The sequence below is a fragment of the Dermacentor albipictus genome, chromosome 9 (assembly GCF_038994185.2).
Source record: "Dermacentor albipictus isolate Rhodes 1998 colony chromosome 9, USDA_Dalb.pri_finalv2, whole genome shotgun sequence".
NCBI classification, from domain to species: domain Eukaryota; kingdom Metazoa; phylum Arthropoda; class Arachnida; order Ixodida; family Ixodidae; genus Dermacentor; species Dermacentor albipictus.
The window spans coordinates 45,185,932-45,200,662 of record NC_091829.1 but is presented as its reverse complement, the minus strand read 5'-3'; the positions used below and the strand labels follow the sequence as shown (position 1 = coordinate 45,200,662).

General features: G+C 47.2%; 1 long non-coding RNA gene across 2 annotated transcripts in view; it reads left to right on the top strand.

Moving 5' to 3' along the window:
• Positions 1–14,414, top strand: part of LOC139049766 (uncharacterized) — a 133,711-nt gene extending 119,297 nt beyond the window's left edge. Inside the window, exons 5-8 of one of the 2 annotated variants that reach the window (XR_011508566.1) lie at positions 12,205–12,356; positions 12,874–12,948; positions 13,938–14,058; positions 14,138–14,414. This is a non-coding gene — a long non-coding RNA (uncharacterized lncRNA). The remainder of the gene's footprint in view (positions 1–12,204; positions 12,357–12,873; positions 12,949–13,937; positions 14,059–14,137) is intronic. The other variant, XR_011508567.1, reaches the window with a different exon arrangement.
• The last annotated feature ends 317 nt before the right edge of the window (positions 14,415–14,731 follow it).

Sequence of the window (14,731 nt, the reverse complement as noted above, 5' to 3'; positions counted from 1 at the left end):
GCAAAATACTGCTTCGGCATCCTCAACCCTTGGCAGGAACACAGAATGAATGCATTCTTCTTTAATTGCTAAGGCCCCTCCCCCGCCTCGACTTGACCGACCTTTTCTAACGACTGAGTAAAGTTTGACAGTGCGATTTCCTGGCTATGGGTTCCGGATGAGAGCCGTGTTTAAGTGACGCTATGTCAGGATCGCGATCAAGTAAATCTTCAACTGTGTCGACTTTCTTCAGTATACTCCTCGCGTTTACAATCACTAAAAAATTAAATTGGGGGGTTTCACGTTCCAAAACCACGATCTGGTTATGAGGCACGCCGTAGTGGGGGACTCCGGAAATTTGGACCACCTGGGGTTCTTTAACGTGCACCTAAATCTAAGTTCACGGGTGTTTTCGCATTTCGGCCCCATCGAAATGCGGCCACCGTGGCCATTTATATTCATGAGTGTTCCTTGACTGGGCGTTGCTTCGTGTTACTGGCCGGCTTATCCCGTCGGCGTTGTTTATTGCAATGGAATTGTATCGTTCTTTTTGTCACAACAGACGTATGGCCGATTGCTGATGTACAATTTATCGAACGTGGATGCTATATCGCGCGATTCCAAAGCTTCTTTCTGATTGCTCGCACTTTTCGCGAAAAATCTTTCCTCATACACCAGTCCCGTACTCTTCAGTTCGTAACCTCTCTTTAAAATATCTGTTCCTTTGTCGCGAATTTACGAGCTTAAATATAGCAGGCTTTGCCTTGTTTCCATATTGCCTGGCCTAAGCGGTGGATGCGTTCAATAGTTACCGCTTCCAAATCAGGGGTGCCCTCTTACCAGCCTAATAATTAGCAGCCTTCCGCTCAATCACATTTAATTTTATCGCTTCGTGCGTTAAAATGAAGTCATTCATGTCATAACACGAATGTCACTATGTATATGTGCTCGGGGTCACTGCCGTCGTGACATCCCTTTAGCTGGATACATATAATACTATATCCGTGGTGTGGTATGTATGGTATATGGCGTGCATGACCTCGTATGCATGACACGCAATAACGCTTTGCTGAATCCCAAAACGTTGCTGGGTAGCCAGGTACCTGCAAAATGCTTCGCATAACATGATTCTCAAAGTGCGTGGAATCTGCGTAACTCTCTCTCTCTCTCTGTCACTCTCTCTCTGCCACTCACTCACTCACTCACTCACTCACTCACTCACTCACTCACTCACTCACTCACTCACTCACTCACTCACTCACTCACTCACTCACTCACTCTCTTCTTTCTTTCGTTTTTAATCTCGACCTCCTTCCCCGCGTGTAGGGTAGTAAACCGGATGGAAGTCTGGTTCACGAGTCGGCATTTTCTTTCTCCTCTCTCCGAATGATCGGAATGTGCACGCACTACGCACAGTCGCCGATACTTCAGATGCGCTCTCCGCAATCCATCGTATGAAGTTGTAGCCTATCGTTGTATATCCGCCGCTACTGTCAAGTCTCTTTGCCGCGTCCTTACATCGTGGCCATTCTTCTCCGGAGATTGAATGATTCTCCGTTCAGTATATTCCGATCATGCAGCTAAGACAGCAAAAGCTATCGCTGATATTCTAGGCGAAAATAACCAATCGCACTGACAGCCCCCATTCATCGCTTCACTCGATTTGGCTGCTCCGCTGGCTCACCTTAATACGCGATCCACCTATTTTACAAAGTATTACCCCCGGCACCTCAAACGAACGCTGGAAAATCTTGGGCAACGACGTCAAGGGAAATGAGAAAGAAATGAATCAATAATTCACGTGGTGCACCGTCCGCCATCGGCCGTGTCGCTCGATATATGCGCAGCCATTTGGTGATGAAGCTTATCTTCTCGCCGCGTCGCTACGCCGTAGGGCCTTCCTTTGTTCGGCCGCGATCGAGATACCGTGTTTTCCGGAATGCAAGGCCGACCCCACCCCAGCCTCTTTTATTTCTTTTTACGTAAGTGATGACCTATACTGGGGGCGGAAGCTCAGATTCGAATGGCAGGTGACGAATTTTTTGTCAACAATTTTCGTTTTATTGCGCGTAAACTAAATACAAAATAGTTCGGTGTTATTTCGAGCTCCAGCAAGGTAGTTGTCGAATGGGCTAAGGAACGCTTGCCATTTACCCTACTCGTAGATGCTCATTCACTCTGTTACTTCACGTGGTGCCTCTTAGTCAGGCGCGGGAGTCTATCGCTGGAGCTACTGTCCCTGATGGTTTCGTTATCAGATCGTATCAAATGACCGGCTTTACGTCGTCAAATTGCGTTGGGAGGTCTGTTTAATTACGGTGTTCGATGTCATGATGTCAAGTTTGTATGGCTCTTGTGATCGGTGAATTGTCAGACTGATTGGCTGACGGCACAATGAAGTAATAATGGCAGTGAGTGAGTGAGAAGTTTTATTTCATTGACTAATTCATTCGGTTTAAAACTCCTAAGATGAAACAGCAACACCAGTGACACCATAATGAAGGACTGCAAACTAATTTTGATTGCATGCGGTTCTTATTTCATTCCTTTAACGGGCCCGCAATGCTCGGTAAACGAGGGATATTCTTTCTTTCTTTCATTCACTTTTATGACAACACGCGTGGTTTAAGCTTTGACACCGTCAAAGTGATTACACACCGGCCACCGCGTGCTCAAAAATATGTAGCAGAGTTTCGAATAGAAAACATTAAAGAAAGAACAGACTTCAAATACGTGTTCTTCTTACTCAAAAAAAAAGAAAAAAACGTCGCCCTTAGATTCTAGGAGCGGCTTACGTTCGAGAGAAGACGGCATGCGGGAAACGCACTGCATGCCAGCTTCGCCATCCTTCTAGCCGGAGCCAACGAGCCGGACTATCTCGCACAGTGCGCCGTGAAAGCAAAGGGAACCGGCACCGCCACCGAGATCCCCGGCCTCGCCGGCAAGCGTGGAAAGAAAATGGAATCGCCTATTTCTGTTTTCCCCGAATGATACGGCTTGCCGTCGTGTCCGCGTTTTATTCACGAATTCGGCGATTGGGAAGGCGATGAGTTCCGCGCGAGATCAAACCATTGTGATATATATCCTATGGAAAGAGAGAGAGCGTGTGTGTGTGCCTATTTGAAGGAGACCGTCTCTAGACTTCCTCGCTTTTGTTTTTATGCGAAGCATATTACGAGGGCTCAACCCAGCTCCTCAGGCGCGGCGGTGACCATGAAATCACGTGACACCGTGACGTCACGACAGAGGAGAAGTGGCTTTGGCTCAACTCTTGCAAGACGGGCTGGGTGGGAATCGAACCAGGGTCTCCGGAGTGTGGGACGGAGACGCTACCACTGAGCCACGAGTACAACGCTTCAAAGCGGTACAAAAACGCCTCTAGTGAATGCGGTGTTGCCTTAGAAACGCGCTGTTTCTAAGGCGTGCGTCTCTTGCTCAGGCGCACATTTCGTTGCCGCGCCGAACGCTGCTTTGCTCGACGCTCACCGCGTCCAATGCGGGGCGCGTAGTCGCTGCCCTGTAGCCCATTGTCTTACACCCCTTGGCGGGTCGACGGGAACGCTGTCGCGTTCCACTCTTGAAGGCGAAGAAGTAATGCATGAGTTGTTTCTTCGTCTAGCCGAACCAAATATAGCCAAGCAACAGCAGTTCACCAGGCTAAACAGTGGTTCAACAACTAAAATAAAGGCTAGTATGCTTCGCATCCTGGGCTTAACCTTACCTAAGCCACAGCCATTTTTTTGTCAACTTTTGTCGCCATTTTTGACATCAGGAATTTCCTCGCCGCATATATAAAAAAACTAAGGACAGACAGGCAGGAGTTCTTACGACGCTAGAGAAGGAGATATGTGCATTTAGAGCACCGGAATATAGAAACCCGTTTTTTCTTTTCTTTTTTCGTTCCCGTTCTTTCTGCTTATAAAGATTCCGAAGCAGTGAGTAGAAGTAAAAAGAACCAATGAACCGTGATTTAAAAGGAACCTTAGAAAAGACTCCCTTTTCTGGTCCCTTTATCAACGTCTTCAGTTGATAATGTGCCAATAGATTGAAAGAGAAAGTAGGGAATACAGCTGCGTAAGGCGTGACAAGCTCATTTCGTTCCTTTCCAGCCATTATTTTTAATGTTCTGTAAAATCAGATGCCTAGGTCCATATCGTGTATTAAAGCTTCCCAAAGGGCGTTTTTTCTATATTTCGACTTCGCTTAAGCTAAAGACGAAAATGGAAGCGTTGCAAATTTTTCTTCACAAATGTGTCGACGTCGGGCTGATGTAAAGTTCTTAATGGGGGCAAATATGAAGGCGAGAATAAAGCTCGCAGCGCGCGCTCCCAAATCCGATAAAGCATTCTGTCTTGGGGAACGGCATGCGAGTATGGAATTTTGTTTCAGGCGAGGGTCAAGCGTGGTCATTACCAGCAAGAGCGCATGTCACAGAGCCCTGGAACTGCAGTGCCTCGCTGCAGTCCAACGTTCAGCACGGGTACTTAGCAGTAGGCAGTTCACTTCATTCCTTTGATTTATGTTTCTTGTTTTGTTTTTTAACTTCTGCGAATGAAACGCGGTATAATATGTGACGTGACTTAAAGGTATACTATAAATACGACACCACCCTTAACGGCGATCATATGGTTTTCCTTCTTTCTTTGTTTGCTTGCTTGCTTGCTTTTTTTTCTTTCTTTCTTTCTTTTTTTGCTTGCGCCGTCACTTGCTAACTCACAATGCCGATCTCGTTCGGATTGGTCGACAAGCCGGCGGACCGCGACTCACTCGCTAACTCACTCTCTATACCACCCGCTCGCTCACTCTCATTCAATCTCTCACTTATTTATTCACTCACTCACTCGCTCGCTTGCTTTCTTTGCTTGCTCCCTCGCTTGCTAACTCACAATGCCGATCGTTCGGCTTGGTCGACAGGTCAGAGACCGCGACTCACTCGCTCACTCACTCTCTCAACCACCCGCTCACTCACTCTCATTCAATCTCTCACTTATTCATTCACTCACTCACTCACTTGCTTGCTTGCTTTCTTTGCTTGCGCCCTCGCTTGCTAACTCACAATGCCGATCGTTCGGCTTGGTCGACAGGTCAGAGGCAGCGACTCACTCGCTAACTCACTCTCTATACCACCCGCTCGCTCACTCTCATTCAATATCTCACTTATTTATTCACTCACTCACTCGCTCGCTTGCTTTCTTTGCTTGCTTCCTCGCTTGCTAACTCACAATGCCGATCGTTCGGCTTGGTCGACAGGTCAGAGACCGCGACTCACTCGCTCACTCACTCTCTCAACCACCCGCTCACTCACTCTCATTCAATCTCTCACTTATTAATTCACTCACTCACTCACTTGCTTGCTTGCTTTCTTTGCTTGCGCCCTCGCTTGCTAACTCACAATGCCGATCGTTCGGCTTGGTCGACAGGTCAGAGGCAGCGACTCACTCGCTCACTCACTCTCTCAACCACCCGCTCACTCACTCTCATTCAATCTCTCACTCATTCACTCCCTCACTCACTCGCTCGCTCGCTCGCTTGCTGGCTTTCCTCTGCCTTCGTATTGCAGCCTTCGCCCAGCAGAACATTAAGGGAGACACGTTGCACATTTTGCGCACACGCGGCGCTTCCGGAGATCTTCTTTTTTCTTCCGAGAGATAAACGGGGGCCCCTGCGTCGAACGAAACGTTGTCCGCTAGAATACTGTGGACGCATCTCTCTAAAAGTGTTTCACAATGTCGGATGGAGAAGCGCGCGCGCGAATCCCGCAAGAATTTCAAATGAGCGCAAATAAAACAACGGACGAGAATCGCACTTGCAACCCTTTTATTTCTGCCACAGTTTCTTTTTCTGTCTTCGCTGCCCCTATAGCTTGATCTGACAGTGCACTCCCCCCCCCTCCCCCGCCCCAGCTTCATCTTTCCGGTGAGCCGAGTCGTAACTCAGGCAAGACAGGAAGCGAGATAGGAAGGGCCGCTGGACCCGCGGCTTGGACCATCGGAACGACTAGTGATCTCTCGGAGCTCAAGACGAGAATAGAAAAGCGCAGAAAAATGATTGCCTATCGTTACTGTTGCGGTATATATACGTTGAAAACGGGAATTCCAAGGCGCGTCTGTAGCAATAGTACTCACAGCTGTAGCATACAGGGTGTTCATTTTTTAAGTTTTACAAAACTTTTAAGAGTCGCCTGTGGTAGATAGCATAATTCTTGTCGTTGCACTAGAATATTCGAAGAGGTCCATATTATTAGCACGAGAAATCGAAACATATATTCAACTAATTAGCGAAAATTGAGTAATTAACCTCCCGATTAGTTACCTTACGGCACATATTGCAATTTACCAAGTGTAACCCGTGAATTTGCAGGACGCATCCACTCGAAATGAATTTCCAGGGTCACACCAATTTCGAGTTGTTTTCCAATGTGTAAGACGAAATGCATTGGCGTTCCAGTTACCTTTGTGTTTCGAAGCATGAGAGAGCGTTTTGTTAAAGATGGTCTCCGATACCACGCTGTGAAGATGGTTGGAAAGCGAGAAGCTGCAAACGACAACTAGGACGAGTACCTGATGCGACGTAGGTTGAAATTACTCTCGTGGGGACATTCACGTGTACTTCACCTAATTGCTAGCCTAAGGCGTTTCGATAGCCTGCTACTTGGCTTGCAGCGCTATTTCGTGCACCTACGCAGAGTGGACCAGAGGGAAGATAAATTTGCCGCGCCTCATATGCAGGAGTCTTCGCTATACGTGGCCTTCCCCTACCACTGTCAGAACGGAAATCCTTTACTAGGCGGGTTGTTCTTTTACGTACGAACGTGTATAGCTACGTCACTTCCTGCTTTGTATGCTATACTCAAGGTGCCGTCGCCGCGGCAGATTGCGCAACAGTAATCCTCACCGGAAAACGTATGCGGGGAGCGCTACGTCCTTCGCATGGCATGTTATTTATTTATTTGGACAATACTGTTAGCTTCATTCAGAGGCCATTGCAGGAAAGGGCCAAAATGAAATGCAAAAGCAGACACATACAAATGAAGGCTCTGGAACCTAAATAAAGAATTAAGAGAAGACGTAGCCCGAACAAAACAAGTCAGAGTTAGGATATTAAGTGACAATAATTGTGCAGGGTAGGAAAGGCGCAGTATCCGAGTTATACAACGTAAATAAAAAAAAAACAAGGCGTTTGTGGCGTATATTTACACAAGAAAAAAAAATTCATCAAGTGATGGGATGTTGACTGTATCATATGTTAGTACATTCTATTCCCTGGCTGCTAGCGGAAAGAAAGAATACCTAAATGTATCGCAATGGGATCTTAACTCTGTTAAATGTTTAGAGTGCTTTGTGCGCGTCTTCCCTGTAGATGAAGGTGACGGGTATTGGTTTATGTCAACTTTAAGGGCTGCACTCAAAAGTAGGTAGAGGAGCTCAAGGCGCAAGAAATGGGCTCGATTGCTGATAGTGCTAGGACCGGCTTTATTAAGGAGATCGCAGGGAGAGTCCTGTCTTCGATATTTATTATAAATGAATTGAGCTGCCCTCCTCTGGACCCCTTCCAATTTCGCTATAAGTTGTTTTGTATGAGGAAACCAGCAGATAATGTTATATTCAAGTATCGGAGGAAGTAGGCGTGAGTAACCCAGTAACTTAGTAGTAGGGGATGCGGAGGAGATAGATCGTTTGAGCGAAAAGAGCGCAGTGAGAGCTTTACTTGTTATGTAAGAGACCTGCTTGGTTCACTTTAAGTCAGAGGAAAGAATAACACCAAGGTATTTAAGATCATCCACAGGTTTTATTTCTGTTTGATTAATGCTATATGCGAAATTAATATTTTTTTCTTCCTTGTCACTGACATAAATACTATTTCTTATTCTAAATTAATGGTCATCTGCCAGTCTTGAAACCAGTCCGCAATACAAGACATTCCGTTGTTTAGAATGATGTGATCGTTATGATCCTTAATTTCTTTATAAATAATGCAATCATCTGTAATGTAAGTGTAGGAGCGTATTATGATCAGTCATGTGGTTCGGATACTTGTTCTGAGATTGTTCTTTATTGAAACGTATGCTGTTGTGTATGTCGTATGCGTGATTCCAAAGAATGTATGCACTGTTCGCTTCACTTTGCTGAGTGTTTGTAGCCTCTGCTTTCCGGGGGTAAGAGCCATTGAATTTGGGGGTATGAGCCACTGATGGTGATAGTCTTTCTGTCGACGTTACGCCATGAAGAAATCTCGGTATCCTAGCCACATACAGCTTGGCTGTGAAAAATAAGTGGACCAACAGTGCATTTTTACGGCGAGTTCAATGGCGCATATTTCCAAACTGGTGTCATTCTAAATATTCATTACAAATGAATACGCCGGACAATCTCATAGGTTACAATTCGTAAATTGCAGTATGTGCTGTAAGGTAATTGATCGGGAAGTTAATAAGTGTATTTTTTGTTAATCAGTTGAATATGTGTTTCCATTTTGCGTCCATGTCCACCTTTCTGAAAAATCCAGCTTAAGGACTACAATTACGGTATCTGCAACAGGCGACATTTAAAAATTCCTTAAAACTTGAAGGTTCTCACCCTATGTAGTATAACAGCACCAGATGACTAGCTCTAACTCGTGTTAAGCTGAGTCGTCGGCTACAGGCTCTTTGACATCCTTGCCAAGCGCGTGCGAGCAAACCGGAGGAATAGTTAAGACATAACCACCGCTTCATGAACAGACATGACCACCGCGCCATCACCATCATCATCATCATCATCAGCCTATTTTATGGCCACTGCAGGAACAAGACCTCTCCCTGCGATCTCCAATTAAACCTGTCCTGCGCGAACCAATTCCAACTAGCGCCTGCGAATTTCTTAAGTTCATCACCCCACCTAATCTCAACTGCGCTTCCCGTCCTCAACTGTGCCGTCCTCAGCTGCGCTTGCCTTCTCTTGGCACCTTTCTGTAACCCTAATAGTCCACAGGTTATCTGACTTACGCATTACATGACCTGCTCAGCTCCATTTTCTTCTCTTAATGTCAGTTAGAATATCGGCTATCCCTGTTTGATCTCTGATCTACACCGCTCTCTTCCTGTCTCTTAACGTTATCCCTAACATTACTCGTTCCATAGCTCTTTGCGAAGACCTTGTGCTCGAGCTCCTTTGTCAGTCCCCATGTTTCTGCCTCCATATGTTGCCGCCGGATGAATGCACTGATTGCACACTTTTCTTTTCAATGGCAATGGTAAGCTGCTAGTCAGGATCTGACGAAGTGTGCCGTATGCGCTCCAACCCTTGTTTATTCTTCTGTAAATTTCCTTCTCATGACCAGGGTCCCCTGTGCGTAATCGACCTAGGTAAACGTACCAATTCACAGACTCTTGTTTATTTGCCAGGCTATTGATCGTTATCTTTGTCTTCTGCATATTAGTTTTCAACTCCACTCTTACACACTCTCTCTTAAGGTCTTCAATCATTTGTTCTAATTCATCCCCAGTGTTACTGAGCTGGACAATGTCATCTGAAAACCGAAGGTTGCCGAGATATTCGCCGTTGATCCTCACTTCCAAGACTTCCGAGTTTAATAGCTTGAATACTTCCTCCAAGTATGCATTGGGTAGATAACGCCTCCTTGTCTGACCCCTTTCTTTATAGGTATCTTTCTACTTTTCTCGTGGATAATTAATATATCTGAGGAATCTGAGTAGATATCCTCCAAGATATTTACGTAAGCCACCTGTACTCCTTGATTACGTAATGTCTGTATGACTGCTGGTATCTCTACTGCATAAAATGCGTTTTCGTAATCCATGAACGCTATATAGAGAGGCTGATTGTACTCTGCGGATTTCTTGATTACCTGATTGATGACATGGGTGTGATCCATTGTAGATCCCTTCCTGAAGCCGGCCTGTTCTCTTGGTTGACTGGATTCCAATGTTGCCCTTCATAGTTGGTGGCAATCGTTCTACGTGTACGCAAATACGAATTTTTCGTACAACTTATATGAGTGCTCGTGTGTATGAGTGGCTAGATGGAGAAACAATCGAAACAAAGCAGCACGTTCTTCATAAAATAACGGTATGCTTTATAGATGTGACGAATTTGAATTAGCATTGAACTGCGAATGTCACTACCTCGATGCGTCAGCCCTTGAATGCCTAAAAGCATCTTATGTCTCAATACCTGTAGAGCTTCAGTGCATGTCTTGTGTCAACCAGAACACCAAATTTATTCTTGTGCATAACAGAGACCAACCTGTTTCACCGACCTACGCATATTTTCTCTGATTATTTGTAGTTTAGCACGGTAATGCAAGTTCTGAAATATCACTCGGGAATTCTAGTTCGTTGTCTTCACCCATTTACAGGTCAAGTACTCAGTGGTACATGTCCTTAAGAACAAAGAAGAATATTTCTGGGATTTTACGCGACAATACGATCTTACTTCGACACACCCCGTAGTGAGGGACTCCGGAATAATTCTGGCCGCCTGGGGTCCTTCAACCTGCAAGGTACACGGAAGTTCTCGCACTTCGACCCCTTGGAAATGCGGCCGCCGTGCACGTGATTTGAACGCCCTTCAAGTATAACGGGCGTACCCGCCGTGGTGGCGTATAGTGTGGCTTTGTCGTTGGGCTGGCAGCTAAGGCTGAGGGCGCGAGATCGAATCCCGGCCGCGGCGGGCGCAGTTCAATAAGGTCTAAACGCGAAAACGCTCGTTTACTGTTCATTGGGCTCGCGTTAAAGTAACGCAGGCGGTCAAAATTAATCCGGAATGCCCCACTACTACGTGCCTCATAATCATTCCCTTGAATTTTTACAGCGGAGCTATTTATGGCTATAATCCCGAGACTTCTTTGCCTCCGCAGCCTAAAACTCAGGCAATCACAGCGGGAGGCGCACGCCGCCTGCGCCGCTGGGTTGCTTGGAGCACATACATATGGCGCTCACGTCCACACATCAATTTATCATAACTCAAAGGGAAGCTTTTTACTTTTCGAAGCGCGATCAGAATGCCTTGGAACGCATACCTACAAAGCGAGGTACCACAAAGAAGCAGCAGCATGTGCTTGCTCCGGTAGAGGGAGGGAAATGATGGGTCATGTTTTGTTAGAATGTAAAGATACCTACTCAGCGGTCGATTTAGGCACCTCTGTCCTCCTTGAAGTCCTTTGGTTCAGCGAGAGGAGCGGGAAAGAAAACATCTCCGCAGTTGAGATTAGTAAGAGGCGATTAGAAGATTGGTGGATGAAAAGGAGGCAAACGAGAAACAACGGAGGCTTATACAAAAGCAAAGTTCCCAATAGAGGTTCAGCAAGTTTGGAGATGGGAAGTCCTCGTGTTTCTTTTTTCTGTTCTATTTTTTGAACATAGGTAGGCCATTAGGCAATCTAATAACAGCTTGGTGGCGCAACCCACCGATCCGTTCCCTAGGGGATGCTCATAGCATCCATCCATTCATCCATCCACGGTAGCGGTGGCGCTGGTGTGCGGAAAAAAACAACAGAAGGCTTGTTTCGCGCACAGCGTTCACCGCAAGCGTTTTCCGGTAAAGATTACGGTTACATGAGAATGTTTTAGTTGAGCGTGTTTACGCTCCGCTAAGCAGCTAAGCGGAGTAGAAGCGCGAATGCGCATGCGCCGTCCGCTTAGCCGTAAGCGTGCTAGCGGAGCGAGGAACACGGTCCGCTGAGAAGGTGCCTGAGCGGAGCGTGCTGCGGAGCGGTTTGGCTAGCGTTGGCGTCACAAAGGATTGGATTGGATGCAGAAAGAAAGCGCAGTGGCTATCACGTGGCGTTCCCCAAGGTGGCGCTTTATATTCCATTAGGTAAAATGGACCGGTAACGCATCACAAGCGCACGTCTAGATACTTCACGGAGAAATAAGTTATATATACACATATATACGTTTTACTGTATAAAACTGATCAATAGGTGTTTTTATTTTCTTTCATTACCCTGAATATGGCCAGAGGGCGCTGCAACTACGAAAGGTCCGCTCCGCTACGCTAAACGTATAACTAAAACGTGAAAATCGCCCGCCGCTCCGCTTTGGCTTACCGGGGCCACTCGGAGCGGAGTGGAGCGCAAAGACGCTCAACTAAAACACTCTATTAGCTGCAGTTGCCGGGAAGCGGCAGCTGTAGCACACGAAGCAGGGAGTGACGTAATCACACTTCCATATGCGAAAGAAGAACCCGCCTAGCAAGCGATCTGATTTCACTTGTGTTCTGACAGCACTATGAAAAAGGCCACGCATAGCTAGGACTCCGGACGAGCAGCGGGAACACGTTGTGGGGCGACGGGAACTGCAGCGTCCGTACCTACAACGGCGTCGTGCTCAGGCTAGGCCCGGCGCAGCGGTTCCTGTCCAAAGCAAGCCACGCACGGTTAGTACGCCTCAAGCGCAACCGCGCGAATATGATTAGCGACGAAAGGTACAGCAACGTCAATGCGCATAACGGCATCGTGCTCAGGCTCGGCGTGACTCAGTTCAACGCTACATCACGTTTGGTCAATCAGATCAGGTGATACCACACCTTCGCTGGCCAACCACCTCCTTGACAGAGTGGATAAGAGCATATTTTTTTAACGTGTGCATTAGCTAAACGTGTGTGTTAACTCAGTGCAAGGTAGCTCAGCGATTCGAACGCGATAATTGGCGCGCTTGGCGGCTGGCGCTTAATGCACCACTGGTAAGCCCTAGGTGATCACTCAGAGCTGAACCAAATGCCTTCACAATGCGTCACAGAGCTCTTGGCGTCCATCGCATACCACAGTGTACAAACTGGGTATCCCGAGCGCCCGTGGGTGGAGCAAAAGGTGCCGGCCGCCCTGCATGCGTTTCAATCGCTGAGCACTGAACCTGCCAGAGAATGGCTTCAGATTTTTCTTCCTGTGTTACAGCTCCATGGCATCCACGCTTCCACTTTCGGTCTGCCCGGACACTGCCGTTGCGCGGACCACTTCACCTGAGGGTTTGTACGTCGGAGCGAGGCCTTTGTGGCACGCCAACAACACGATCATCTAATGAATTCACTTCCGTTTGTAAAAATCGGAGGCGCAAAGCTCGGAGTTCCACGCCTGAGATGTATTGATCACAGCGAGAGAGAGAGAGAGAGAGAGAGAGAGAGAGAGAGAGAGAGAATGAAGAGGAAAGGCAGGGAGGTTAACCAGATATGAGTCTCCGGTTTGCTACCCTACGATCACAGCGTTCATCAGTTGGACTATACGGGGTGGTGATATTAAAGTTTGGCGGAATTTTTAAAAAATTGCCTAAAGCAGATAGCATAAGTCTTGTCCTTGTGCTGGATTATACGACGAGGCGGACATTGCTAACACGAGAAGTTGAGACACTTATTGAACTAAATAGCCGAAATTCACACGATAACGTTTTTGATTACATTGCATCCCATATTACAATTTACATATTGTAGCCGGTGAGTATGCCAGACGTATCCAGTTGATATGAGTCTGTAGGATGGAATTAGTTTCGGCATATTATGTACCAAATTGTGAGGCGAAACACATGGTTGCTCCATTTACATTCGTTCTTCAATGCATAAACGAGAGTTGGGGTAAAAGATTGACAACCATTCCACTCTGGGAAGGTGGAATGGCAGCGAAAGTTGACGACACTCAGAGCTCTCAAACGGAAAGCAAAGTGCGTTCGCTGCCATTCCATCTTCACGGAGTGAAATATGGTTGTCATTTCGTTCAGCATCGCGGGAACGTTCTTCGTCGGTGGTAGTTTCGCACCGGCGCCGTTTACGTTCTCGTTTCTGTTCCCTCCGGCGCTCCTCGTACGCATGTTGTTCTTCGGGTGCACGAACTATGCGTGTCCGCCCCATAGATAACGCAGCTGTTTTTAGCGCCGATACCCCTCCTGGTTATATCCTGCGATAACCTTGACGTCACGCTATTTTTCACGGCGAGCGTTCTAATTGCTCCGCATTTTGACATCTGTGCAGCCACGCAGCATCCGTACGTGATGGATCGCGCACACAAAGCTAACAATGAAACCCATTGTGTATGGGTTCGTTAGAAATCGCCAAGTCCGTTTGTGTTGCCGGACGCCGAAAAAACTGGAAGGTTAGTCATATACAGCTTTCGCTGTAAAAATTGCCACCGCGCAATCATCACCACTCCTCCTACTTCTCCACCTCGACAGTTTCGAGTAAGGACGGCCATTCTGCCCCTGACAGTGACCGCTACATGCAGCTGCCCGGATGATGCAGCCCCCGGACAACGAGCCCGGTATCCAGAAAGGCTTCTTCGATGGCTTTTGGAAACGGAGGAAGAAGGGACACTTCATGTTGCTACGCCCAGCTTAACACAGCAAGCTGATGTTGCCTTCAAAAGGCTCACTCACACTAGGCCGACCAGGCACCGATTTCGGTCTGTCGACTGTCAGCAACAGCATTTTTCCCTTCGTGTCGGTGCCTTTGTCACACTGTACTGACGACGACAAACCTGCCGATGGTCGGTGGAGAGCTCGGCATCGGTACAGTGTGACAGAGGCGCCGACACGAAGGTAGAAAACGCTGTCGCCGAGAGCCGACAGACCGAAATTGGTGTTGGGTCGGCCTAGTGTGAAGGAGCCTAAACTAACAGCCCGACGATCTCGTCGTGGAAGATCTGCCGTGTCGTTAAAGCGTTTCCAGGAAGTCGTCCTTCCCGTTAGTACTGTCTCTATCTTCTGCGTCTCTACCTTCTGGGAACATACATGTGCAATGCGGCTGTTGGATGCAATGCAGCAATGCGG